The sequence below is a fragment of the Phocoena phocoena genome, chromosome 1 (assembly GCF_963924675.1).
Source record: "Phocoena phocoena chromosome 1, mPhoPho1.1, whole genome shotgun sequence".
In the NCBI taxonomy this organism is placed as follows: Eukaryota; Metazoa; Chordata; class Mammalia; order Artiodactyla; family Phocoenidae; genus Phocoena; species Phocoena phocoena.
In genome coordinates this window covers 114,873,198-114,901,089 of record NC_089219.1, presented here as the reverse complement: position 1 = coordinate 114,901,089, position 27,892 = coordinate 114,873,198, and positions in this window count along the sequence as shown.

Genomic DNA, 27,892 nt, shown 5'->3' with positions numbered 1-27,892 from the left:
GGAGTGCTGAGGCTTGTTTTGCAGGAGGTGAAGGTCAAGGGTAGGCAGCGGAGTGAGAGAGAGCGTTCCAGGTAGTAACAACAGTGGCTTGTTCCAAGCCTGGAGGCAAGAGTGAGCTGGCCTTCTGTTAGGGACTTGGCAGTAGTTGCGGGGGTGGGCTGGTGCAGGAGGGGCCGTGTAGGGGAGAAGGAGAAACGGAACTAGAAAAACCAGCGTGTGGGTGGAGTGCGGAGGCAGGAGTGTTGGTCCTTTCTTAAGTGGTCTCTGGATTATCATTCCCTCCCTGGGGGCGCCCTTGCCCTATCCCTAAGACTGAGCTCCTATTAATCCTCCTTGACGGTCAAGCCTTCCCAGGACACCCAAATAAAGAAGTGAGTTGTCTATCATATTATATTGCTTATATGTGGAATCAAAAAAAAGGGTACAAGTGAAATTATTTACAAAACAATTTTGGGTAAGGTGGGGAGGGATAAATTGGGAGAATGGGATTGACATAGACACACTACTATATATAAAATAGATAACCAGTTAGGACCTACTCTATAGCACAGGGAACTCTACACAATACTCTGTAATGGCCTATATGGGAAAAGAACCTAAAAAAAGAGTGAATATATGTGTATGTATAACTGATTGACTTTGCTGTACACCTGTAACTAACACAACATTGTAAATCAACTATACTCCAATTAAAAAAACAAAAAAACAAAAGACGTGAGTTGTCCTTGCTCTGAGCTTCCTGGCTATGCCACTCACAGGACAATTTAGCATCTACTGCCTTAGTCCGAGAGGACACAAAGGTATTGAGGACCTAGTGGGTGCTTAATGCTTTCAACTGATCTACTCCTCCCCACAGCCCTGCACTCAGTTACATTATCCCCATTTCAGAGAAAGGCCTTAGAGCATGGTAGTTAGCAGCAGGATCTCCAGGCCAGACCAACTGAAATCTCAGCTACTCTGTCATGTCTTAGCTGTGAGACTTTGGACAAGTCACTTAACTTCTCTGTGCCTCAGATTCCTCTTCCGCCCAATAGGGATGACAAAATACGTATCTCACAGGACCACAGAAGACCATTAACGCATAATGCATAAATCCACTAATATCACTCAGAAAGGTGCCTGGCACATGGTTAATACACAAGGAAACTGATGCTTGGAAATTTGTCCAAGACCTTATAAGCTATACAGCTGGGATTATAACCAAGTGTGTTTGACTTCAAAATCCATGCTCTTTCCACTTTTCCCTACAGTCTCCCTCCCTTGGATTTCCCTAAGTATACTGTCCCCCATCTCTCACAAGTCCCCGTTACATTGTAAACCACTCATAGGACACTGGTGGTCTCCCACTCGCCCCTCTGTCCTCCACGGCACCTAGAGGGTGTATGATCCCTGTGAGAAGCAGATAAGTGAGTCCAGGTGTTAGTATATGAAACTCAGCTCCTATGATATCCAGCAGGACAGGAGCAGGGGGGAAGCTGGAGTGGCCTGAGGCTAGAATTTCACCTGCCCCTGGTTTACTTTCGGTGCCTTTGAGATTAGAGGTAAAGCATCAGTACCAGGCAGTAATACTGGGCAGGGGAAAACGCCCCATGGAGGTACTGGGGAGAAGAAAGCCCTAGCTGCAGCTCCTTCCTTTCCTTCCCCCTTCTCATGAGGTCTTTGGCTTTCTTAGGATGTCCCCAAGAGGACAACGGTGCCACAGGGCCAATGGAGATAGGTGTGCCTCCTCCCACCACCCATCCTGGGCTGGCAGCGTGCCCACCACCAGTCCAAGGGAGGCCCGATTAATCAGCGGCAGGGGCCCCATCTGCCATCCTGCCGGCTCAGCACTCCTTCCTGCCCCTAGCCCCAGCCCTGCCTTCTCCCACCCCTTACTCCCCCTGCCATTCAGCTGGGCGAGGGCATTTCTTCAGTCTTCCTGACTGGGAGGATGGAGGCATAATTAGCACGCTTCTGGGGAGTGGGAGAGGCAGAGTGGCTCATTAAACCGGCCATGCACGCCTCTTCTGCGGCTCCCTCCCTTTCTGCCTGTTTTCGCCTGCCCTCTCCTATCTCCTTTTCTCCCTCGTCCTTCTGGCCTCCCCTCCTTATTACCTTGTTCACTCCTTTTTCTCTTCTGTACCACTCTTGGCTGTATTATCTCCCTCCTCATCTCAATGTTTCTCCCCTTCTTTCTCTGGCTATTTTGCCCCCTGGCCTTTCCTTCCTCCCATTTCCCAAGATCATCTTTTCTTGATTCCTGCCCCCCCACCCCACCCAGATTTCCCGGCCCTCCGGTGTCAGGTCTTAGCCGCTTTCTCTGGGCCACTTGCTCTCCCTGCTGCATCCTCAGAATCCTTATTTCCTTGCCTCTCTTGTTCTTTTGCTCCATTTCTCTCTTCTGCTTTCTTTATTTTCTCGCTCCCCTTCCTTGGTCCATTTCTCCTGTTTCTCTCTTTCCCCTTTTCTTACTGTGTTCCCTTCTTTCTGGCTCTTACTCTCTCCCCCTCTCCTACTCGGTACCTCCACCACACTGAAAGAAATGTGTAGTTTGAGAAATTTGTATACGTTCTGTTCCTTTCCTGGTGGGAGGAGAGAATGCAGGGAAACTTGGGGGAGGACACTTGTGACTTGTCTCATCCTAAGTGACTCGCTGCATTCACAATCCACTAGTTAATTCCCAACATGAAACCCAGTGACAGAGAATAGCTTGTGGAGCAGCAGGGCCAAGGAGAAGAAATTAGACAATGGCTTCTCTACACAGAGGAGGCAGTTACAAAAGGGACACACTTTCTGGAGGAGCTACCATGGGCCACCTTGGTGACAGGGTACCTGCCAGCCACACCTGGGCTGCCCACAGATGCTGGGAGGACCTCTTTTTGGTCCGATTTCCTCAGCTGAGGGTAAGCAGTTCCAACCTTTTAGGAATTACTGACTTGGTTTTGCCACACCGCCTCTCTCCTTCTAAAAATGCAGCTGGTGGTGAGCTGCCTTTAATTCTGGGGTCAAGATGGATCCTGAAGAGCCATGAGGGGACACTCACCTTAGGGAAAATATCGGATTCCCTCTGCCAGGTCTGTTTCAAGTTCCTCTCTATAAATTATTATGATCTTCTAAGCACTGGATCCAAAGGCCATTCCACACTCATCCTCCAGATCTGCCAATTCCTATACTACTTGTTCACAATATCTTCGAAACCCTTTGTCTCCGCTCTCTGCCTCTCTCCACCCTTTCCCACCTCTATTTTTCCCAGATGATACTACACAGCAAGGATGCCTTTCCCAGCACAGTAACTTAATTCCCTCCCCCCACCCTGCCCCATTTTTCAAACACTGAAGTTGTACTTCTTCCAGGAAGCCTTCCTGGATTGATTCCACCTTAAAGATGGAAGTGATCTAAGAAATTATTTAATTGCCCCTCAATTTAGAAGTAGGACACTGAGTTCCTGAGCAATTAAGTGATTTGCCCGGTGCATATATAGTATTAATGGCAACGCTGGGAGAAGACACCCAAGTTTCCTAACTCCTCCTCTTGTGCTCTTTCCATTGTCCTGAAGCTGTCATCTCCTCAGAGAAGGGAGAATAGTTGGCCTGGTCTGCTGGTTGGGGATTTCCATAACTGTTCCTTGTTCTCTATCCCAAAATACCTTTCCCTGTAGTCAGTCTCTTTGCTATGTCTGAGATAGGTGTTGTTGGTCTTAAATGAAAGTTTACTCGACTGTGTGCTCCTGGAAGGCAAGCAAGCATATTGTATTCATCTCTGTTTCCTCAACACCGAACAGTGCCTGGTACTCAATAATTGCTTGACAAATTGAAACTAACTGAAATGAAAACATACTATGGACCCTCTGAAACTGCAGAGCCCTCACCCTCAATAAGATGATGGAGGTTTTTGTTGATAAGGATGATAACGCATAGCCCTGTCCATCTGGGGCCAGCTGTCTCCTCTCGCTCTGTACCACTTACAAAGGACAATGAGGATGTAAAACCGTCACTTAGGGGCACAACTTGCGCCTTTTGGCCTTTCCAAAGCCAAAAGGGAAAGGCATAGGCTTCTAGGCCAGGAACGTTGCAATTCACTGGCCCACTTCATGGCTGCAGGCCAAACGTGTAGAGAGGAGATTGTAGGGGCTACACAGGGCTCCAAAAAGAACTCCAGAAAACACCTGTGGACCCTAACATCTTCTAGGGGGGTCACTCCTGGCTCCTCCTCACTCCTCCTGGACCAAATCCTAGGTCTCTCCTCACTTGCACCCGCACTGGGTATACGCAGGTAAGAGTCCACGGGAGGAAGAAGCAGGCTGGAAACAGGGCCTGTGGAGCTTTAGCAGAAGGCCTGCTGATGTTCTCACGCTGTTCAAAGGAATACAGATGTGGAGGGGCGAGAGAGGAGCCCAGCAGAGCAGTACTTGCCTGAACACTTGGATCCCCTCCCTCCCTCCCTTCCAATTAAGTTATTGGGCAATCTGTGCTGGAAGCAGTGTGGGGAGTTTACATCTCAGGGCCTGGGATTCTGGCAGCTGGCAAAGGATCTGGGGCAAGTCCTGACTTTTGACTGTTGGGCACAGCCCATCGCCTGCAGAGCTCCTGGGATGTGTTAAGGTCACTCTATATCCAGTGGAGCTCCTCAGGCACTACAGGCAAATTTAATAGGGAAACTGAGGTCAAGGAATATGGGTGGTACTTAGCTGTCGTAGAAAGACCACTGGAATGAGAATCAGGAGTTGAGGTTTACAGCCCTGGTCCCACCAGAATGAGCTGCGTGGAACTGGACTGGTCCCATCCCTTATCTGATCTTTAGGTTCCTAATTCATGGAATAGGTCACCTCCAGAACTGACAGCCCAGAACACAGGAGGTACTTAGCATAAGTTAAATGACTGAATAGATATTCTGAGACTCCCTTCCTCCAGATATTTACAATGTTTTCCATACCACTCACATCCCACTGATCTCATTTGGATGATAATGGCCCCTTCAGCATCCTCCCTGCTTCTGGCTTTCCCCACTTCCAATTGCCCAGAAATCTGAATGCAGCCTCTCAAACTGCATTATGTTGACCCACTTCTCAAGAAGCCACAATAGCTGTCTACTGAGAGTCCAGGTGCACAAGGCCTTAATAGCTGCCCACCAAAGCCCCACCCACAACCGCACCGGCCCACACACCTGGACTGGATTTCTTCCTTCCCTTGCAATCCATGCCATGTCGCCTCCTTCTGAGCCCTGTTCCAGACTTACCTCTTTAAGGAAGTCTGGCAAAACTAGCACCATCTATAACCACACCCGGTATTATTTCCTGCCCCTTCAGTATTTAACGCCTCGGGCTGCGTTATATTTACCCGTCGTTTCTTTTATATATATCCTGGTAAGTAAAGGCATAATTTACCCCTGAAACCTGACAAGTGAACAGAAGGCACTAAGGAAAACCCCTTTCATAAAAGCCACCACAGCCTGCATGCTCGACATCCGCGGCCCTCTCTCTCAGTCTTCCTCCAGGTAAGGGGAGAAGGTTAAAAACATAATAACTTCATATATAAACACAAAAGCTACAGCTAAAAAGAGCCTCTGCTTTTTTTTTTTTTTTTTTCGTGGTACGCGGGCCTCTCACTGCTGTGGCCTCTCCCGTTGTGGAGCACAGGCTCCGGACGCGCAGGTTCAGTGGCCATGGCTCACGGGCCCAGCCGCTCCGTGGCATGTGGGATCTTCCCGGACCGGGTCACGAACCCGTGTCCCCTGCGTTGGCAGGCGGACTCTCAACCACTGTGCCAGCAGGGAAGCCCGAGCCTCTGCTTTTACCTATCCCAACTTCCTCATGTTAGGGGAGACTGAGACCCAGAGAGGTTAAGCAACTTGTTCAAAGTCACACAGCTCATTTAGTAGTCAGGAAGGAAACCAAGATGGGGTAATGCCTCATGCACCATGATCCTTTCACCAGCTGACTGAATTAGTCAAACCAAGGAGTCATTTTGACATCATACAGCCAGCTGAATTGTTTTTTTGGTGGGGAATCCATAGTCAAGTGCAGTGAAAAACCTGCACTTGCCACCCGGTAACAATATCTGACAACAAAAGGGGACACAAAGGTCTGAAGGAGAACCAAAAAGGTTTTATAATCCTATCCCAAGAAAGAATTTAACAGCCCTAGAATGAAATCCAGGATATGGCATTTTTGACTGTGAATTTTTGAGGTTTTGGTGGAGCTACTTCCTTGATGCCAGCCCACAGTGGCCATTTTTAGGCTGCTGCTGAGGGCGGGACCACCAGCGCTAAGTGCTCTGGACAAATTCCAGGATGCACAACCACTGAGAAGAAAGAATTACAGAGGCCGAGGGCCACTGCCCCTTCCTCCTCCAACCCAGTGAAACCAACTGCCCTCTACAGTGGTCCCATCATCAACGATGATGCAAACATTCACATCTCAGTTCTTGGTACCGCTGAGGAAGACTGGTGGTGTAGCTAATGCAAAAGTCATTTCTTCTTGGCTTTGGAAAGCATGATAATGGATTTTTAGTGGCACCTAGTTATGTTCTACTGAAGATAATATTAGAAAAGTGTTTGTATTCTCTAGCACATATTAAGTGATAGGGAGGAACAAAAGTGGTTAGCTGGAAGAGGAACCAGACTTTGAATTAAAAGTTCATTATGGGGACCTGCCAATGACCAGAATATTCAGTCAACGAGCATGTGTGTGTGTGTGGACTTACTGTGTGGCAGGCACTCTGCTATGTGCTGGGGAGAAGAGGAAAGAGAGGGAAATTACAAATAGGAACAAGACACACTCTTATCCTCCAGGAGTGTTACAGTCTGGTGAGAGAGGCAGAGGTAAACAACTCACTATGATTAAGACAGAATATAAGTGCCATATCGAAATTCAAGCAATTTGCTTTGGAAGCTCAAAGGAAAGAATAGTTTTTTGGAGGGAGTAGAGGAGACTACCTTGAGAGGCACTAAAAGTGCAACTTGGAGGCAAATCCTGATTTCAGAGGGCATGGGATGGGAAAAGGGGTCACCAGTCTGAATGAGCACGGAGGTTGAGAAGATGTTTGGGCCATTCAAGGAACAGTGTGAGGAACAGCATTGGCTCTCCCTTCCACACCCAATGCTGCAGGAGGAGACCTGATTGGCCTCCCCCTTTGAGCAAAAGGAAATTCTGTAAACTCCCAAGACGCCTTTTAATGTACCCGCTGCTCCACCATCATTTATTTCAACAAGATAGTTCTTGCTTAGGTCCTACTGAAGCAAGTTCCCTTCCACCAGTTATTCCTCAGAGCTTTAAAAAAAAAAAAAAAAAAAAAATCACCCTGGGAAAAATTCCTGTCCCGGTCCACAGCAGTCTATTTTCAACCTCAAACTTACTTAATCCAGGGCCAGTTTCTCTGGGATTCCCAGACCTGGAACTTTTCTTACATGAGACTGTTATGTTTGGGGCCTCTCTCTTAGCCCTCAGCCCCGCTAAACCCTTCTAATTTGCTGCTGCTTTAAAACTGTGAAGGAAAAAAGATGGAGAGGAGGCAACCCTCTCCGCCTCTCGGCCTCTTTCCCTTGCTCTGCGGTTACGCTCAGCAGTGATCCTACAAGCCTGGAATTTGAGGAATTTCCTGCCCTGTGCTCCCTGGAAGAGCTGAGAGAGACCTAGCAATTAGGCCTGGAGTTTCCACTCCTGCCTCCCTCCACCCAGATGAAGTGCCCCGAGTGAACAGCTTGCTCTAAGGGGGCCACGTGGAGCTCAGCCTGGGACGTCTGTGGCCTTAACATTCTACACGAATGTCACCCCCGCTGCCACCCACTCCCTCACTCCTCCCCCACCACCCAAAAAGCCTCTGCCAAAATGCTCCACAGCCTCTCCTTTGCCCACCTTAGATTGTAGCCGTGATAATACAGGACATTCACAGAGTTAATTCCTTCCTGAATCCATCTCGTTCGTCTGCAACTGTCCCAGGATAATGCCGTACTTTTTTTTCTTTCCTTTTTTTTTTTTTTTTTTTTTTGCTTTCCCCCATCAGAGGAGCCACACTTTGCCTCAGCTCTTTATTCCCGCCCCTCCAGTCTGCCCCTCCCTCTCTTGCTGTCTTCTGCCTCTTCTCCCTTTGCTTGTATTTCATTATGCACTGATCTATTTGACTTGTGCCCTTGTTCAGTGTCCTTCTACAGGCTGAAGGTCTTAGATCTGCTCCCAGGCAGTGTGTCTGTCTCTGGGACTTCCGGAAGGCAGGTGTGGAGGCTCTGGGCCTCTACTACTTTGTTCAAGTCAGAGACCTGGGGACGGGAATGGGGAAGATGGTCCCAAGTCATTTGAATGAACCTTATGTAACTTCTTTTCTGCAGCAGCCAGAGCTGCAGAAGCAAATTTCTCTTCCTAATTATGTTTTGTTCAGGCTAATATTAAAAATTGGTTCATAGTCCCTCGTCACACATCAATTGATGGCTGGATACCAGGTGCTACGGCAAAAGCAGCCTGGGATTTAAACACTTGCCACAAACAGTTCTCACTTAAGCTGGCCCATATACCGCCCCCAGCATGGCCTCCAGGGAAGGTCGGCATTTAGATGCGCTCAATGAATGATTGGTTCCTGTCTTCTCTTTGTACTTCCCTCTGGTCCAGGTGTCCAGCTTTGTGTTTCCTTCCTCATTCTAGTCTTTTCATTCTTGACACTCCTTCAGTAATGCCCCATGTTACCCTACTTGCACTGCTCCTCCATTCAAAGGACATTTCTGAATCTTTTCTGCCCAAAGTCCTAGAGAAGTTATGACCAGGTGGAACTTTGTTTCCCCACCTTCCTTCTCTGTCCACATAACACACACCCTCTCAGATTCCGTTCCTAGGTGGGCAGCTATCTCTCTCCATCCTGCTTCCATGACAACACTGCCATGTGGCTGCCCACCCGCCCACAGGTCTCTCCTAAGGTTTCGCAGTGTATCAGTCCCCGTGGGCCTCTCACCATGCCTCCACTCTGCTTACTCTCTTCTTGTTCCCGCTCTCAGAAAGTATTAAGGCTGGGCAGCCCACTGGGGCCTGAGGTTTCGAGGCCTAGGCTTTCTTTTCAATCATCCCGACTCTGACTCTTGACAATTCTGACCCAGGGTGAAATTAAAACAGTAGTTTCCTGCTTCCCTTTCCTTCCCACGCCCCAATTCTTCTCTGCATATCCTACGAGCCTCAAAAGGAGAAGACTCTCTGGTTAAAAAGGAAATCAAAGCTATTCCAATACTTCAATGGGAATGCTCACTATCTCTAGATTCCCTTCAAATCTCAAGATATTTGCCTTTTGAGGTTGAGTTGCTAGTTGCCAATTCCCCCCTCCTCCCCCTTCACATGCCCTTCAAACAAAGCTTTTCTGTCAGGTTTTTGACCCTGATGAAGATTTTTTAACTGGAATCCTTTTTTTTTTTTTTTTCCTTTTCCCCCTTCCTCTCTAATTCTGAAGGATCTTTTGTCTTCTGAGCAAAAGAACTGAGAGATTGGGAGGGCTGCTGGGGTTTTTTTTTCTTTCCCTTGTAAGTAATTGGGAAAGAGTTTTAAAAAAAAAAAAAACCCTGAGGGAGAGAAGATAGAAGAAAACCCAATATAAAACTATTTTCTTTCTTAAAAAATTATTTTAATAGAAAAAAAGAGAAAGGTCTTGAAAATATGAAAAGAAAAGAAGGACTTTGAAGAGGAGAGGACCTTGGAGAGGTAACAGAGAAAATGAGGGAGCGCTGGAGAGAAAGACCTTGAGGAAATGAGAGAGAAGAGCTTGAGGAAGATGGACCTTGAGAAATGCATGAGCAGAAGGGGAAAGAAGGGATATGATGGAGATGCCTGTTCCCCAGGCTGTGTATCCACTGGACAGTCTCTCCAACTTAGAGGTAACAGAAAGAACTAGAAGTCCTCCCTGAGGTGGTAAAGAGAGCTCTCTTCTCCTTGCACACCCACGGCACTTAACAGTGCCTAGTATAGAGTAAATACTCAATAAATGCAGGGTGGAACGAAACAAGGCGGTTATGGATGATTGCGTTTTTTGTTTCTGTTTTTTCTTCTTCCTCCAGGACCCAATGAAAGGTTGGTTGGAAAATAGACAAGGCAGAAACAAAGAACTCAGGCCACCCTCACCTGATGGAGATCAGGTTGTGCCAGGCTCACAAACAGAGGTCACAGTTTGTCAACCTCTTCCTGTCTCACCCTACCAACTTCCCTGGGCTTAGTTCTCACCCTCGTCTGTCTGGGCATCACTCATCCAACAAAACGCTATCAGCGCTCAATTACTCGCACGTAGGTTTCTCACTTTGGAGATTATCCGTGGAAAAATCTTAATCCCAGGCAGGTTGATTCCCTTTGCCACCCAGAACGTCTCGGTTGTCAGTCTTGGTGTGAGCAGGGAATTAGAAACTCATTTAAATAGCAGTCCAAGTCAACTCTAATAAGCAAGGCAAATCTGATTATTATCATCATTATTGCCACCATGATGCATTCCAAAGTTAAAAAAAAAAAAAAAGATTAAAAAAAAAAATCAGTGGCTTGGTGTTATCCCTGTCAAGGCTCCCCCTCTACTGGGTCAGCTGGGAGTTAACTGTATTTACAGACGGCCTTTAATCTGGGGGACTCAGCTCTCCACAGCCTCTGGTCCATCTTTACAGTACCCCTAAAAGGAAGATTACAGACAATTTATATTATTTGTTACTTAAAATAACAGCCGACATTTTAGTAGCTGCTGGCCTACTATGTGCCAGGCACTATGCTATATGTCTTATATATTTCAACTCCTTTAATTTATTCATTACAAAAAAGACTTGAGGCAGCATACACAGAGTCAATGATATAAACAATAAATTAAGAGATAACCCGAGACATTGTGTGGGGATGGTGGTGATTAGGCCAGCAGGGAAAGAGAATAAGCATAGGAGAAATAAACTGAGGGTGGGGTAAAGTCCTAATACGAAATATATGCCACACGATCCTGGGTGTCTCATCAGAGATGAATGGCAAGGTTAGCCTTGAGCTCCCAAGCAGCATGTGGAAAGAGGAAAAATTCATAATTAGTGATGCAATTTACAGTACCCGTAAAATAAAACCTAACCGGTGCCTTAGGAAAAATACCACTACAGAACTTTCTTCTGTGGATCCTCATACAAAGTCACTGTGATGTGTTGAGCCCTGTCCTGGGCAACACCCCTAACCATAAATACAAAAAGGAGATTCACAGTGCTGCCCCTTACAACATTCCTCAGTGCAGGCTGAGGGCACAGTGCCAAAGGCTCAGCTCAGTAAAAGCAATTCTTCGAGGGGCCAAAACCCTTCAGTCTCAGTTTGCCACTCTCTGACGGTCTGGCTTAGTCTAAGGATAAAATTTAGAGTATCTGGAGGAATGGACTGGAGGTGGGTGATAAGAGTGGAGAGAGAGGGGTTGGGAAGCTGCAGATGTAAAACAGGACTCTTGCGACTTAGCTATTCTGGCCTTTGGTTCAGAACTGCATCCTGAGATGAGAGGAAGAAAGAACATCACAGCCTTCTTTGATATCCAGGATTTCTTGGGAGGCATCTGAAGGCAGGGGAAGGCGGAACTCAAAAGATTATTTCCCTGAGGACACCGGGCAAGGGGCCAGCCAGCTGTTGTGATGTCTGGGGTGGGAGTGAGGTGACTCATTTAAAATATGAAAAAGTACTTTGGCATTTTCTTTCTTTTTTATTTCTGCAGAGTATACCTAACCCCCAAACCTTCAGCTTAGCTTCTGGCCATCGTGAAGCTTGGGAAGATTAAGCCTGCTGGAAAAAAAATCCTAAGGAGAATTCAAAGAGGAATCAGAGGTAGAATTAAACACGGTGAAGCAGCCCCAGCAAAGCTCCCTGACTAGACTGTACCTCCCCAGTGAAGGAAGAGCCCAGGTGCCCCAGCACTTCAGAGACCCAGAGGGCGACAGACAACACAGAGGTCAGCCTGCCTGTGACATCTGCAGCTCTTACCCTCGAGATGGTCCAAAGGAAGGAAGTCCACAACTCAATTGTCCATCTAGTAATTTAGCATCCACAAGTTCTTCTGTCTATCTGACCAAAGCCTTTTTTGTTGTTTTTCCCTACCAAGACTGTATTTTTCCTAATAGTGCAGGAGAGAAAGCTTGTCCAGCCTTGGTCTGCGGAGCTGGCACTGGAGCGAGGGGGCCAGTCCCCAGTTAAAGGGAAGGAGATTGGAGGGAGGACTGGGGCTCCCTGGCTGCTTCTTTGAAATCCTCTTGGTGAGTGAGGACAAGGATAAAGGCAGGGGAGAAGGAGAGGTAGAGCAGGCCGGCATCTCAGGCCAAGTCCCCTGACAATGGGCAGGAGTCTGGAACCTGCAGCCTGTTACTTAATTATCTCTGAATGGTTTTTGTTCCTGGCTTTAAACATTTACCCCTATTGGGTTTTCACGGCTTCACAAGCTCTCTATCTCCTTTTCTTTGCCGTTGCCATGGCAACGACTCCAGGCATACAACTGCTCTCCGATTTTAAATAAAAGTTGAGGTTTCTCTCTCTCTCTTCCCTCCCAGCTCCTCCCTCCTTTTCTCTCCTAGGATGGATGAGGTTTCTCTCATCCTCTCCCTTCCTTTCACCTTCCTCTCTGCCCTGCTCTCCCCCCAACCCAGCTCTGTTTCCTTATCATCACCTCATTCTCTCATTTCCTCCTTCCACCTGCCTCCGCTCTAAGCCCTCTCCCCTACCGTTAGGCTTCCTAGCTGGCCCTAATCCCCTGGTTGCCATGACAGCAAGAGTAGGCCCTTTAGGAGGGATGGGGGCAGAGGTTGAAGGATAAGGGCATGTCTGGGGAAGGTGGGGGGATCTGCCTGCAGTCCCAGGAGCAGTGTTACTCAAGATTCTCTGGGGACCACCACCTTCCTCTCTGGGCCTCAATTCCTCTAGCAATTAATGGAAAGTAGATTCCTTATCTCACCATTTTCCCTCCACCCCCAACCAAGGAAGGACTTTTCGATCTGTGCAGTCAGGAATGGGGAGGAGGCAGGGAGGTTTGTGGAGGTGAAGCAGTGGTTTTCCAAACTGCTGCAGGTGGAACTTCTAGTGTCTGCTCTGGGGCAGTGAGTCACTTACACTCTTGAGTCTTGGTTTTCATTGGTATCTATCTTTTCAGGGGTTGGATTAAATCTGTGATTTTTCTGTACTCTGAGGTGCCCTAGGCCGTCAGAGCAGTCTCAGCAGCTATAGCTGGGGGGGGGGGAAGAGGGGTGAGGGGAGGGGAGGGAGGTGTAGCAGGTGCCTGAGACCCAAAACAGTTAGTCCCGGTGTCTGGCACCACAGGGGACGGCTTTTATCTGCTTAAGGCAGAGAATGGGTAGATCTCCCAGCAATCCTCATCCCAAACTACGTTTCTAAAGGAACTCAGGGCCTCCATTCACTCCCCACTAGTGGATTGTCCAGGTGGCTGTCTTTGCCACCTGTCTGCTCCTTCCCTGGTCCCCCTGTCAGTAAGTTATGGTTTAGGTGGAAGCCTAATCATTTCTAAAATGGGCTAGAGATTGAAATACTCTACTCACTCCTCCATGACATAAACGTCTCTCTCTTAATTTTATGATATGGGTCAAGGTTAAATACTTGGGTAAAGGGAGAAATAAACAACAATCTGACATTTTAGAGAAAGCTATATATTGGGAGTCAGAAGACTCGATCTCTAGGTCTAGCTCTTCCTCTCGTTGGTTCTGTGGTTCTCAATCAGTGTGATTTTATCCCAGGGGACACTTGGAGATGTCCGGAGACATTTTTTATTGTCACACCAGTGGGTGGGGTGTGCTACTGGTTTCTAGTGAGTAGAGGCCAGGGATGCTGCTAAACATCCTACAGTCCACAGCAGCCCCCCGCGCCCCAGCCCCGCACGCAACAAAGGTTAGCTGTATCCATCTTGAGCAGTTCATTTTCCCATTCAGAGCCTCAATTTCCTTGTTCATAGATTAGTACCTTATACTCAATCATTCATGTAACACACACTTCGCGAGTGCCTAGGCCAGGCACCGTTCTAGGCGTGAACGGTGGGGTAGATGCAAGACCAAGAGAGAAGATCCCCTTGTCCCCAAAGACTTTTCATTAACATGTTCACAACTTGAAACGAAATTGTACAAGGCCACACAGAAAGTCAGGAAGGAAGCTGGAACCTGAATCCAGGTCTTCTGACCACAAATCCAGGGCTCTTCTCATTACTTCATACCATAAAATGTAGGGTTCAGTTTAGCAATAAGAGCTAACACGTACCGCATACTTAAAGCATCTCAGATACATTTGCCAAGCATTCTACACAGATTATTTAATGCAATCTTTATCACCACCCTACGAAGCAGATGCCACTGTTCTTCTATACCAAGGTGAAGGGACTTGCACAAGTCATGACCCACATGACTTGGGTCATGAACCCAAGCAGTCTGAACTCCAGATCCTGCTCTTTTACCCAGAAGGCAAAGAGTACTTCCGGGACCTCAGGCATCACCTAGTGAGCTCCTTGTTTTATGGCTGAATAAACCGAGGCCCCGAAAGAGCACGTGACTTGCCCAAGAAGAAACAGCCCAAGAAGAGTCAAGGCGAAAACCCAGGTCACCGGACTCCCAGTCTAATATCAGATCTAATATAGTCTCGAGCTCTCAATGTTTGTAATCTTACTGGGGGAAGGAAGTGGGAAGCGCATTATAAGAAACAAAGTCTGAACATCCCAGCATCGACGTTTGAGGGCAAGAGGGTTTGGGAAACTGGGAGAAACAGCTAGTGGTCAGTAGAATGGAAAAAGCTGCCTCCCGATGGAGAAGGAGAAAGAGAGTCGGGGAGTAGGAGGCTGAGGGAGGAAGCTCAGAAAGAAGAAAGAGGGGTTTCCCTGGTGGCGCAGTGGTTGAAAGTCTGCCTGCCAATGCAGGGGACACGGGTTTGAGCCCTGGTCTGGGAAGATCCCACATGCCGCAGAGCAGCTGGGCCCCTGAGCCACAACTACTGAGCCTGCGCTCCGCAACAAGAGAGGCGCGATAGTGAGAGGCCCGCGCACCGCGATGAAGAGTGGCTCCTGCTTGCCCGAACTAGAGAAAGCCCTCGCACAGAAACGAAGACCCAACACAGCCAAAAATAAATAAATCCTTAAAAAAAAAAAAAAAAAGGAAGAAAGAAAGAAGAAAGATGCTGAACACACAGGGAGGGGCCAGACTAGAAAAGGAGGAGGCTTCTGAGCGTGGCAGGTGACAGGGTCTTCCCTGCCCTCCTCCTGCTTCTTTCCAGGCTAACCTCAGGCTCTCCTTCACTCTGTGCCTCACCACCCATCACCTGGCCAGGCTGATGAGATTTCCTGATTCACTCCCTCACCTAAAACCCACTCTTGCCCCCCTGGCCAGGGAAAGAGCCTGGAATCCCCCCACCCACCAGTGTCCAGGGGCTTCGCCTGCTGCTCTTCCGGACAATGAGCCCCGACCCTGAGGGAGGGGGCAAGAAGACAGGACAGCCCTTGAGAGAATCCAAAAGCAGCCAACACAGAACACTGCACAGAGGAGGTACCCGGGACCTGCCAGGCTCCCTCCCAGCTTCCCAGTTCCTTCAGGAGTTTCTTCCAGGCTCAGCTCATCTCTTCAAATCCATGTTACGAAGGAGGAAAACAGGCCCAGAAGTTTCTCTGGGGGCCCTGACCCTCACCGAGGAGGCCCAGGCATGACTTATGAAAGAGGCTGAGGTTTGTTGTTTGTTATTTTTGTTTTGTTTTTAACAAAGCATAATCCAGGGCCTTGGGGAACTTGCAATCTGGTAGAAAACCGAAAGGTCAGTGCTTTAAAACTGAGTATAAACTGAGCCTGTGAAATGAGATAAAGGGAGGGTTAGTCAGGAAAGGCCCTTGGAGGAGGTAACCCTTCTGAGCATCAGAGGCAGGAGGTGGAGGGCGCAGACCGAAATTCCTGGGCTCTGGCTCCTAGGAGAGGGCCCTGGTTTTCATTTTTTCCCTTCCCCCACGGCTCAGCTCTGGTCGGCCTCTGAGATGATTAAAACCAAAAGAATTTTAAATGCCTGGAATTCACTTTTCACCACTGATGCCATTTGCTTATTTTCCCTCTCTCTCTCTCCTCCCTTCTTATAATTTCTCCTCTTGGGAGAGCTATCTGTTTGCCTCACTCCTTTCTTCTGGCCCGGTTTGCTCTCGATGATTCCCAGTACCCACCAATTCACTTTGTTTTCATCGCGGGAAGGAGGAGAGAGGGGGTTGGGTGTCTCAGGCAAAGGGGAGGGAGGATGGGAGGGTGGAGGGGCCTTGGTCTTGCTGGCTAAAGTTCCCAGAAAAAGAAAGGAGAAGAAATAGCTTTCAGGGAAAGAAATCTACCAAATGTTTATGTTCCCACAAGACTCTGCGAAACCTTTTCACAGACCAAAGCTAAAGTTCAGGGTGAAGCCAGAGCACGTTGCTTAAGGAACAAACTCTTATCAACATGGAGACACAAGAACCCACATCCTTGATCCAGGGTCTCCCACCTTCCCAGAGCGGACAGCAGACTCTGTGTGTGTGTGGGGGGGGGGGGGGGGCGGAGAAGGGCACTCCAGTTGTCCTCACCTAGAGTCCAGACCAGATCTGAAAAATGTAGAAAACGTTTGCTTCCACCCTGGTTCCCGAGCAAATAATGCTTCTCCTGGAGCACCCCAGCTCTGGCCCTCTGAAATCAGTACCTCCGGCCTTGGCTGAAAAACCAAATCAGAGAGATCCAGGGCCTCATTCAGGAAGAACAAGTCCTTTTTTTGAACTCCCACCGGATGGCAAAGAGTCGGAAAATGGCACAGCCAGAAAGAATCTTGGAAATTAACCTTCTCGTTTTATGATAAGAAAACAGGCCCAGGTCAGTGCACGAGGCCACTCCCTGACAGGCACAAACGGGGCTCAAATCCACAGCGCTCCTCCCACATTACCTCCTGAATATAGACTTTCCTATGGTAGTGCCTGGGAAACCAGAAGTTGCACGTTTCAAGCCACGCGAGACTGGACACATTTAACCCTTTGGCACAGGGGCTCTGCACGCGGCAGAAGCCGTGTGCGGTCTGAGGCCTGGAGGTCAGCAGAGGGACGACCAACCCTGCCTGGAGCTGGGAGCCAATGAGCTCTGAGCTGGAAGCAGCCCCAGCCAGAACAGACAACTTATTTGTGGAGAGAAAAATTGCACTGGGACAGAGTGACCTGGCTTGTCAAGGCTCAATAGCACATCCCAGAAAGAACACAGGGTAGAAATTTTGTGCCCTCCCTTACTGAGGAAGTCGAACAAAAAAGGACCCTCTTTCCGTCACCAGCTTTTAAAACAATTAACTTGTTTTATGCGGTCTCTAAGGGCATGGGCTAGGTGCTTTCATGCGTAGTGGTAATGACAATAGGAGTAGTAACAGCTACCATTTGTTAAGCACCTGTCATACGCCAGGTTTACGCATGCCATCTGCGGTCTTTTCAAGATTCCCATTTACCAATGAAGAAACAGACTCAGGTTATAGGACGATTCCAAGGTCTCACAGCTACTTAACAGCAAAAGTTAGTAGGATCCAATTTCTTTCTTTCTCGAGATCAAGCACATTGTTCTAGGGTCATGAAAGAAAATTCAATATAGAGAGGGGAAAAAATGGATGTTCCCTCATTCTCCACCACTTCATGTGGACCAGAAGCCCAGGCCACAGAGACATGATGAAGAACAGTGGTGGGGACGTGAGTACATTCTAGAGCTTTGGGTCCGAGTCCAGCTCTGTGTCTAACTCTCTGGGTAAACTCTCCTGTTTCTCGAGCCTCTCAAATCCATCATCTGGACATCTTCCTCTCTGTTTATTTTGGAGTTGGAAGCCCAAGGAAAGCCCCGAGGTCTGTGGTGATGCCAGGGCTGACGGCCCAGTGGGAATGGTGCTTTCTCTCTGCCTCACCTCTTCTTCCTGAGCCACAGTTTTCCTCATCTCTGAAATGGGTATGATGAGCATATCGTCAGACCCCTGGCACAGCACCTACAAGGCGCAGGTGTGAGGAAGTGCTAGGCTTTCCCCTCTTCATCCAATCACATTATTGAGTGGCCATTCCCTAGTCATGGCCATGGGATTCAGCCCCAGGGTGTGTGCCCTGCTCTCCTCAGAAAAGAAAAGTTCCCAGACCAAGACCTGGGTCCTAACTGGATGGTGGTCCTGTCCTTCCTTTCCCTGTCACCATTCTCACCCCAGCTTGCCTCACTTCCCAGGACATGGTTGAGTGAACTTCACTTGGGACCATCTCTTGCTCCTCATTCAGCTTTCTGGCCACCAATCTATGCACTTCTCCTGATGTACCCCGCCCCACCCCCTGGGAGGCCAAGGGAGCCAGCGAGTACAGCTCAGGCTGCGCCAGCACTGGTGGACCAGGTGGGGCCTTCCCCAGGAAGCAGGGCCATACTCCCTGCCCACTGGCAGAGCCTCCTTGGGGCTGCTGGGTTGACCAGGGGTTCTGGTCCCCGTGCCCACGCTCAGCACTCCTTGTTCCCGCACTGCCCCCCCACCCCCCACCCCGTGCTGCTGCCCAAAGTCCTTTTCTTCTCCTCCCTTGTTCTCATGTACTCGCTACCTGCTGCCCGCACCTCCCTCCAGCATCTCTCTTCCCACTCTCCCCTTCTCTCCCGCTTCCTCCTCCCCTCCCCCGCTCTGCTGCTGGCTTGGAGCAGGAGGTTATGAAAATGAGCTACGTGCCCAGGAGACTGTAATTATCTGCTAAGTGTGAAAGCCAGAGTGATTAATTAAGAGAGAATAAAAAGAAAAGGAGGGCGAGAGGGGGGCCTCACGGCTTTGCTTTGATGATAGAACCTGAGGTGAACCAAGCAATTAGAGGAATCTTTATCGAGAGTTAGCTATAATCCACAAATTATCAAGCACCAAATGCTCCAAGAGCAGGGCACATTTCACTCCTGCCGAGTGACAGACCGACCGACAGGGGAGGACAGCAGGAGGAAGAGGCCTGGGGATCATCGGCTGGGGGGGCAGGGAGAAGCCCGGCGCAACGGAGCGTGTGTCTGTGCTGGTGGACAGATTGTCCCGTGCCAGGCCACCGGGCAGCACTTCCAGGACCCCGGGCCATGGCTACCCTTGAAAAAGGGTAGCAACCTCCCCCCGACAAAGACACTCTGCCCCACAGGCAGGCTCCACGCTGCAGCCAACTTGGAACACCCCCGCTGTCTCCTCTAGGGGGACCAGAGGGCCAAGCTCCTGTCTCCCCACCACACACATCAGCTCCTCCTGTTCGAGGCCTTACATTCCGCCCTGTCCTCCAGGAAGCAGGAGCTGCTTTACCACCACTCCTCTCCCGGCCTGTGCGTGTGGGAGTGTGTCACACGGCCAGCGTGAACGTTGCAGGGGCCACGACTTGACAAGGCGACACCACAGCTCTCAGCTCCCGGAGCCTGCAGCCCACACTGCTCTAGCTGGGTAGCCTACACCCGGCCCCCACTATTCTCCCACCCAGCCCTCCAGTAAAAGCCATCTCTTCTACCTTCTTTTACACTGGGTCCTACCCTACCAGTCCTTCCCACTGGGTTCCATTTTCCCCTCTTGCCCCTTCCTGGAAACCTTCCATAACTGATCCCGCAGCTCCAATACCTCCTTTTCCATCTTCTCCTGTGCTGATGTACAACAGGGTTCAAAATCCTCCCCTTATTTATTTTTTTATTTTTATTATTATTTTTTTTTGCGGTACGCGGGCCTCTCACTGTTGTGGCCTCTTCCGTTGTGGAGCACAGGCTCCGGACGCGCAGGCTCAGTGGCCATGGCTCACGGACCCAGCCGCTCCGCAGCATGTGGGATCTTCCCGGACCGGGGCACGAACCTGTGTCCCCTGCATCGGCAGGCGGACTCTCAACCGCTGTGCCACCAGGGAAGCCCCTCCCCTTATTTAGATGATCCTTCTGTGTGTGTAGACCCTGAGGAAGGTGGGGAACCTATCTCCTCTATTATAATTAGCTATCCCATAGCAGAAATCAAGTCTCCACCCTCAAGTTCAAGCTTAGAGCTAAAAGTCTGCACTGATCTAATACAGTCCAGGATCCTCATCCATACTCCAACAGATTAGTAGATCTCCAAAGGCAGACACCCTATCCTCTCCTTTCTCTGCCCACACTGATGACACTTGGGATCCACCCTGTCCACCCAGGCATGGTTGAGGACATCCCTGTGTGATTCCAAAAGGAAAATATTTCTTCTCTGAAGCTAGAACAGGGCCTGACTGTGGCATAGGCCTACCTCTGCCATCTCCCCTGCAGGCCCTGCTTTCCTACAGGTACCAGGTATAGCAGCAGATGCCAGGGCCTCTCTCAGCTTGGCCTCCATGGAGGGAGGAGGAGAGGCCCTCAGGCCATCAGCCAGAGACAGCGGCCCAGAGCCCTCCAGCCTCCAGCTGCTGTGAGCGCTGAGAAAGGGAAACTGAACAAGTAAGGGCATGGTGACTCAGCCAGGTTCCTGGGAACACTATCCTTCTAGCCCTGACTGGGGACACTGGGAAGATAGCCTTGGCAGTTTGTTGGAAAGCAGATCTGACCCCTAAACTGCTCTGCCTCAACTGGGGCCTCAGAGACAGTCTCACTTATAACCTCTCTGGGCTTGCTTCTCTATCACAGGGAGCTTTGCCTTGCAGTGAGAGAAAAATGAACCTATTGGGGAAAATGTCATTTTTCCAGACAAAAAGAATACCGGACACTTATTCAGTTATGGTCTCAAGACAGTTTTTCTTTTTTTTTTTTTCATGCGGGAGCAAGAAGGGTTCAGGTTAGACACAAAGAAGAACTTCCTGCTTGCCAGGGATTATTAGATATGAAAGTGAGTAGGCAGAGAGAGCGAATGAAATTCCTTTCTCTTCAGAAGAAGGGCAAACACTGACGTGTCCAGGTTGATTCAAGTTAGTCTTACCTGACTAGAGAGAGAGATCTTGAGAGTCCAAAGATGTTAGGATTCTTCCAGAATCATCTCTCCATCTTCATTCCCGACCCCAGGCTCTATGTTCTAGGAAGCCCAATCTGATTGATCCCACCTCCTTCTTTATTTACTCTGAAACCCCTCAGGATGGATGCCTGCAGTTTGCATATGTCCGCATTTGCACTTGGAGATGGCTGAATGTGCAGTCAGTTTTCTGGGGGAGGCGGGGATAACGGGAAGTAATGAGAGTTCCTGTTTCCCCTAGTGGACAGGAGTCCCTAGATTTAAGAACCAAGCTTCCCCCATTGAATCAGAACTCTGAAGGCCGAAGCTCTCTCTTCCCAGGCCTGTGGATCTTCCTCTACAGCCTGAGGCTCTGTCTGCACACAGACAGAGAAGGTAGGGAGAGAACGAGTTAGCTCATCAAGTTGCCTGAACAACCAGTAGGTCTATGTGAGTGTGAGAAAATGACCTGCCCAGGGATGGTCCTCCATTGCTCCCCCCAAATCATGCCCTCGGTTAGGCCTATGACCCACCTTCCTTCCCAAACCTCAATTTGCTCCTGACCAAATTTTCAAGCCAAAGCCAACAAGGTCTAGGCCCTGGCTAGCAGCTCTGCCAAAATATTTTCCCCCCAAACTCCACCAAATGACAGCTGGATTGTGAGGACTCTTTTCATTAAAAAAAAAAATTGAGTGGAAGTGACTGACTGGGTCGTGCATGGAGGCGTTTCCACCAACATACTAGCTAGTTGCTTTTCAACTTTGTAGCTGGAAGCTGTTGGCCTGAGTGAAGACTTGGTGGGGTGGAGTAGGGGAGACTGGGAGCTTGGGAGGTGGCAAGAAGGAGGCTGGTCAGGTCAGGCTTGGGCCCGAAGATGGACACGCTGGCACCCACCGCCCCCCTCTTCTGTCCCACAACCTGCTTCCCTAAAACAAACATATCGACACTCTTGAATCAACGATCCATCCGGGCTCTGTTACACAACCAAGCTGGCTGAAAAGCGAATTCAGGTAAACAAATTCTATTTTCTCTTGCTTTCCATTAGAACGTTGAAGAACTATTTCCCTAGAAGAACACATCCTCTAACACTTCAGAGTGCGGTCCAAAAAGCAGCAGCACTGGCGTCCCCTGGGAGCTTGGTGCCAAGGCATAAACTCCACCTGAGGACTTCCCTGGTGGTACAGTGATTAATAATCCGCCTGCCAATGCAGGAGACGTGGGTTCGAGCCCTGGTCGGGGAAGATCCCACATACCACGGAGCAACTAAGCCCGTGCACCACAACTACTGAGCCTGCGCCCTAGAGCCCGTGAGCCACAACTACTGAGCCCGCATGCCACAACTACTGAAGTCCGCGCACGCCTAGAGCCCGTGCTCCGCAACAAGAGAAGCCACCGCAATGAGAAGCCCGCGCACTGCAACAAAGAGCAGCCCCCGCTCCCCGAATCTAGAGAAAGCCAGTGAGCAGCAACAGAGACCCAACGCAGCCAAAAATAAGATACATAAACTAATACATTTTAAAAAAATAAATAAATAAAATTGCAAAAAAATTTTAAAAAACTCCACCTGACCCCAGATCTTCCACATCAGAATCTGCACTTTTTAACTAGATCCCCAGGTGCTTCATAAGCTTGTTAAAGTTTGAGAATCATTGTTCTAACACACTGAGTTGAAATCTTGTGGCGCAACAAACCTTCTGGTCATGCTTGCTGTGCATTGCCGGATGCTTTCCCAGGGCTTCAAGTAAGAGGTAAGTGGCTGTGGTTGCTATCGCTCCATTTAACGCTGAGGAGACTAAGGCTCACGAAGGTGAAGAGACCACTGAATCTTCAGAGCCAGGACTCAGACCTACCTCTAAAGCAGGGAGCTTTCCATTAGACTTTGCTACCATCTCAAAAGTCCCACCGCACTGCATTCCAGAAACCATAAATTCAGGGATTACCACCATCACTGGCACAGTTCACAGAGACTCACCTGTCTTTGCACCATTATTTGTTCTTCACTCATCCCACCGTCTGCTCTCCTCAGATCTGCCTTGGACTATGAGTTATAAAAAGCCAGAACTGTGCAATATGATTTACTGAATACCAGCTGTGTTCCAAATCCCATTTCTTAACATAGATTCCTTCATTCAATCCTCATAGCGACCCTCTGAGGTAGGTATTACTGTCTCCATTTTATAGATGAGAAAACTGAGGCTCTAGTGAAATGACTTGGTCTTGATCACACGGGCGGCAGCCCCTCTGGGCAAGTCTGGCTTTCCCATAGGCCCTCTGGTAAGGAGGTCCCAGGGCACTTGAGGGGTTATCCAACTCCAAAGGTGTGTTAAAAGAGACTAGTCTTATGACATGACCCTGGTATGAAACCAAAGGCAACGTGCACCAACCAAACCCCTTACATACAGGCTTTACAGGCTCCCCTCTCAATTTTCTGCACAAATGGAGAGCAGCAGCAGTGCAAATAATACAGAAGTCGTTTTAACTTAGCTTTGCAATGCATTCGATTTTTTTTTTTTTTGCCAAGTCAGATTTTCCTTTCTAATTATATTTGGCTCAAACAGACATTAAGATGATTTTGTATTCTCACTTCACCCACGGCCTAGTAAGGGAAGAATTCCCAGATGTGTGCGGGGTGATAGGCACATTAGTCTAGGATCAAACATCATCCAGGCAGTAGCTGACTTGGGGGTGGAGGCTGGAGAGTTGATAGCACTGGTAGCAGGAGTATGTGTGTGGGAGAGGTGGGCAAAGAGGGAGCGGGCTGCAGGGACCTCTGGGAGTCCCCCCATCCCATCTCACAGTGAGGTCAAGCTAGTAGATTTCCAGGGAGGTAGGGACTGAGGCATAGAGCAAGCAGCATGTCAATTGCTCAGGGTTTGGGATTAAAATCCAGGAGTCCACCGGATGACTAGGGAATCAAGATGAAGAAAACCCCAACTCCTCTCTGGGGCTTCACCCTGTCAGCCCGCCTTCTCCCTCTCCCTTGTGTCTCTCTCTCTCTCTGCCCCCATCTGCCCATCTCAGCTTCCTTCCTTTTAATAACCTCCCAGTTAAGAGAGTCGAATGGTAAGAGCAGTTAAAAGCACCTCATGGCTTGACAATGCTGGGTAATGGAGCGAGCAGGGCCCCAGGCTGTTCCTGGGAGAATTCAGGAAGGAGGGAAAAAAGAAAAGAAAAGAAAAGAAAAAAAACTCAGCTAAGCAGATTACAAGGACAAAGTTAATTTAGAAATCAGCTCAATTGGGTGGGAGCTGGGGTGGGGAAAGGGAACTGGACACATGAGGTTGGAGATTTGGGGAAAGGGCGCTTTATATAAACTGCCTTTGTTCCTGGAAATCATAATCCTTGGGAGGGACCTTGCTCACTCCTTCGGATTCCTCAGCTCCTTCCATCCGGAGCAGGGGGCACAATCAGGGATTGTCCAGAGCCGGGATATCTTGAGTGGCGCTGCATTCCAGAGGCTCCAGCGCAGCCCCAGAGCCTCACATCTGTGGCTGTGCCCTCCCCCTGCCAGGCTGCCTCCTCCACTCCCCCCTCTCCGACAGCTAGACTTCAGCATTTTTCACATACCTCTCTCCCAACGTGTATCTTATAGTATTGTCAATATGTGCTTATACATCCTTCTCCCACACCCGCCCCAGCGTGCCTCAAGGACAGGGACCAAATCTCACTTACCTTTGTACCTCCAGTGCCTAGTTGAGTGCCTGGCCCAGCCCAGCCATTAAAAGCACACTGGCTTAGCTGAACACAGGCACTCACCACCCTAGCAGGAATCTTCTTCAAAGGTTTCCATTTGAAAAACCAGACCTGGCTTCCTTGCAGAGGTTTTAAGAATCTCTAGGCTCAACCCCCAAGTGCACACACATCTCTGGCCACTGACCAGAGGAAACGGCCCAGGATTGACCCTGCAGGGACTAAATCCAGATTGGCCCTCTGATGGAACCAGGTGGTTCCCCTAGACTCTGGGCAGTGCAGACCCAGCCTAAGCGCCCAGGGAACATGTGACAAAGAGCCTAGGTATCCACCAAGCTTCAGGGCTCTCCACTGAGCTCTGTCTCCGGGCATCTTTATCATATACCTGAGGATTCACAGAGAAAAAGAGATCTTCTCAACATTCCAAAGCCTCCCCAACTCAGGTCACAGACCTGAAACTTCCCAAGGCAGAGCTGATTTTCTCTAAGGTTCTCTGCTCACTTCTCTCTGGTTAAACTCTGATCATCTGCCCATTTCACCTTTTTTTTTTTTTTTTCCAGTTGAATGGGCTGCAGATCTCTATAGCAGCGGAAGGGGAGTTTAAGAGGAGAGGAGGGTTTGGTGAAGAATGAGGTAGGGATCACACGGGTTTTTAACACTTCCTGTGCTTCAGAAACAGAAATCCCTGGCTCCCCACTTCTTACAGGACAGTCTCTGGCCTGGCTTTTCAAGGCCTTCTTGGGTCAGGCCACAGTCTACTGTTCTGGATCACCTCCATTATTTTGCCCTGACCCAAATCCTGAGCTGCCACCAGCCTCAATGGACCCTGCACATTCCGGTAGCCACACCTTGACTCGGGAAGTTCAGTCGGTCTGGTAATGCTCTCCCTCTTCCTGCCACAGCCACATCCTGTCCATCCTTAGACCCACTTCCTCCATGGAGCCTTTCCTGGCCTCTTCAGCCCACAGCAAACTCCCCAGCTCTGATTGCGCACACTGCTGTCCTGACACCAACTACACCCAGCCTAGCATCACCTGGAATCTTTGCATATGTATGCGCATCTTAGCTTCTTGGAGGGAAGGGACCATACAATTTTGTGGGTTTTTTTTTTTAATTCCTCATAACGCCCACCAGTATGTTTTATATATAGAAATATCCATTTGCTGATTTGAAAAAGAAAAAAATTAATTCTCCCCATTTTATGGAAGAGTAAACTGAGACCTACCGAAGCTAAGTAACGTTTGCACCTAAATCACAAAGTGAGACCCTTAAAGGCAAGGACGGTATTTTATTCTTTTTGCAGCACTGTTGCCTGGCACATAGTATAAGTACACAACACACTTCTGTGGGATGAAGGGACTGAGTCCTTACTCTCTTCCCACACATCTTCCAGTGAGGATGGACTCCTCATATTGCTTCAGAAGGAAATAAGAGGCAGAGAAGAAAAGCATCAAAGGGCCAGTCTGGAAGAGGAATGTATGATTCCGAATCTGGCCTGGAGTGGGGCAGCCTCCAGGGACTACCCTCCAGGCACAGAGCACTCAGGTCCCTGCTGTCCCTTCCCTACCTCAAAACCCAGTCCCCGTGGCCTTCTGGGAGTTTCTCCCATCACCTTCCCAGAGCCAGACCTCCAGAGGAATGAAGCAGCAGCAGCAGCATCTCCTGGGAAACTAATGGAATTTGCTAGGGAGTACTAGAGAGTTCCACCCTGGATTTAAGACCCTTAATCCTAAGGAGGCTGGCTGGCTACAAGGCACATTTATTTCAATATGATCCCAATTTTGTTAAATGGACTCAAGGAGGGCAGAGAGGAATGAGGCTTCAGCTCCCAGAGGCTACGGAGGTTAATAAAAGTTGCTGGAGAAATTAAATGTGGAGGGGGAGAAACTGGGAGTTTGGAGAGAGCTGATGGGGGGTGTGGGAGAGTGGGATGGAAAAAGAAAGAAAAATGTGATCTTTGGCAATGTCTGGGAGCTAGAACAGCTTTCATCCTGGGAGCTCAAAGAACCCTATCAGGTTGCATTGTCTGTGAATCAGTAGTGGGAAAGTGTAAGAGCTGGGGTTGCAGGATGAAGAGAGACCAGAGTCACAGAATGAGGAACCCAAGCGTTCTAACTTTCTTAACCTTGTAGTGTGTATATCTTCAGAGCACGTGAGACAAGACAAAAATGAGTGCCTTCAAAGACTCTTCAAAGGATGGCTGCCATAGCTGGAAGGGGAATGGTACACAGAAACATGGCAGTGTTGTTCTGGTGAATGGAAGGACCAGGGGAAAGCCAGAGATACCTGTCCATAGGTACATGATGGGGATGAGAAATGGCTGCGTGTATGAGTGCACAGGAGGCCACGTGGGAACCCATGCGCGTGCATGTGGGCACACACACTGTGCAGGGAGACTTGCGTGCAGCAGCGATGTGGAAGAGGTGGATATGACCATCTTCAGGGGCTTCCTTCTGGGAATCATGCCGCCCCCCCCCCCCACTCCAACTTCCCTGCTTGGGATCTAGTCCTGGCTCTGTCACTTCTAAGATGTATCACGTTGGCCGATCTGCTTAACATCTTTGAGTCTCTCTTTGTCCACCACAAAACGGGGATAATGACTCCTGCATTTAACAGATTAGTGTTAGTATTAAATGAGTTACTAATGCACATAAAACACAAAGCACGTCCTCCACAAAAGTGAACAGCCTTCTCTCTCACTTGGAATGAACTCATTCTGTTTCCTGACTCCTGAGACAGCCTCTCCTTGATGCTGCATTTCAGCATCGAGGACCAAGGACGTGGCAGCCTCTTTCTCCCCCACTGCTGACCACTGCCTCCTCCAACCCCTACACCAGCCCTCTCCAGGTCAAAGCATCCTCCAGGACGTGGCCAAGTAAAGTGGTCTGGAGGCCTTGAAAAGAAACCAGGCAGGAGGTGGTAGGTCGGGAAGGGGCACAGCTTTCTCAGCCCTGGGCACGTGAGAGGAATTTCCCTACCCTTAGCTGGAAACAGTCCCCCAAAATCGGGGTGATGGAGGAATTTGCCCCCATCCCTTCCCGCCAGCCCAACCTCCCCCTTAGCAAGTCATTTCAACTCTCTAGGACTCTGTTTTCTCATCTGTTAAATGGAGAAGTAATAACTACACTGTCTGTATCACAAGACAATCACAGTATCTCTATTAAATGAGATTGTACATGTGAAAAAGTTGCTAAAATTGGAAAGTGCTATACAAGTACAAAGTTAAAAAGACTCTACAGGTGGGAAGAAAGGGGGCTTTACTAACCTCCTTCTCCTGACAGACAAGGAGTTCCCATCCCCACTGAATAAAACAGATGACCCTCAGAGCAAAGCAACAAGATGGATATGCGCTAGGTGTGATGGGCTGAG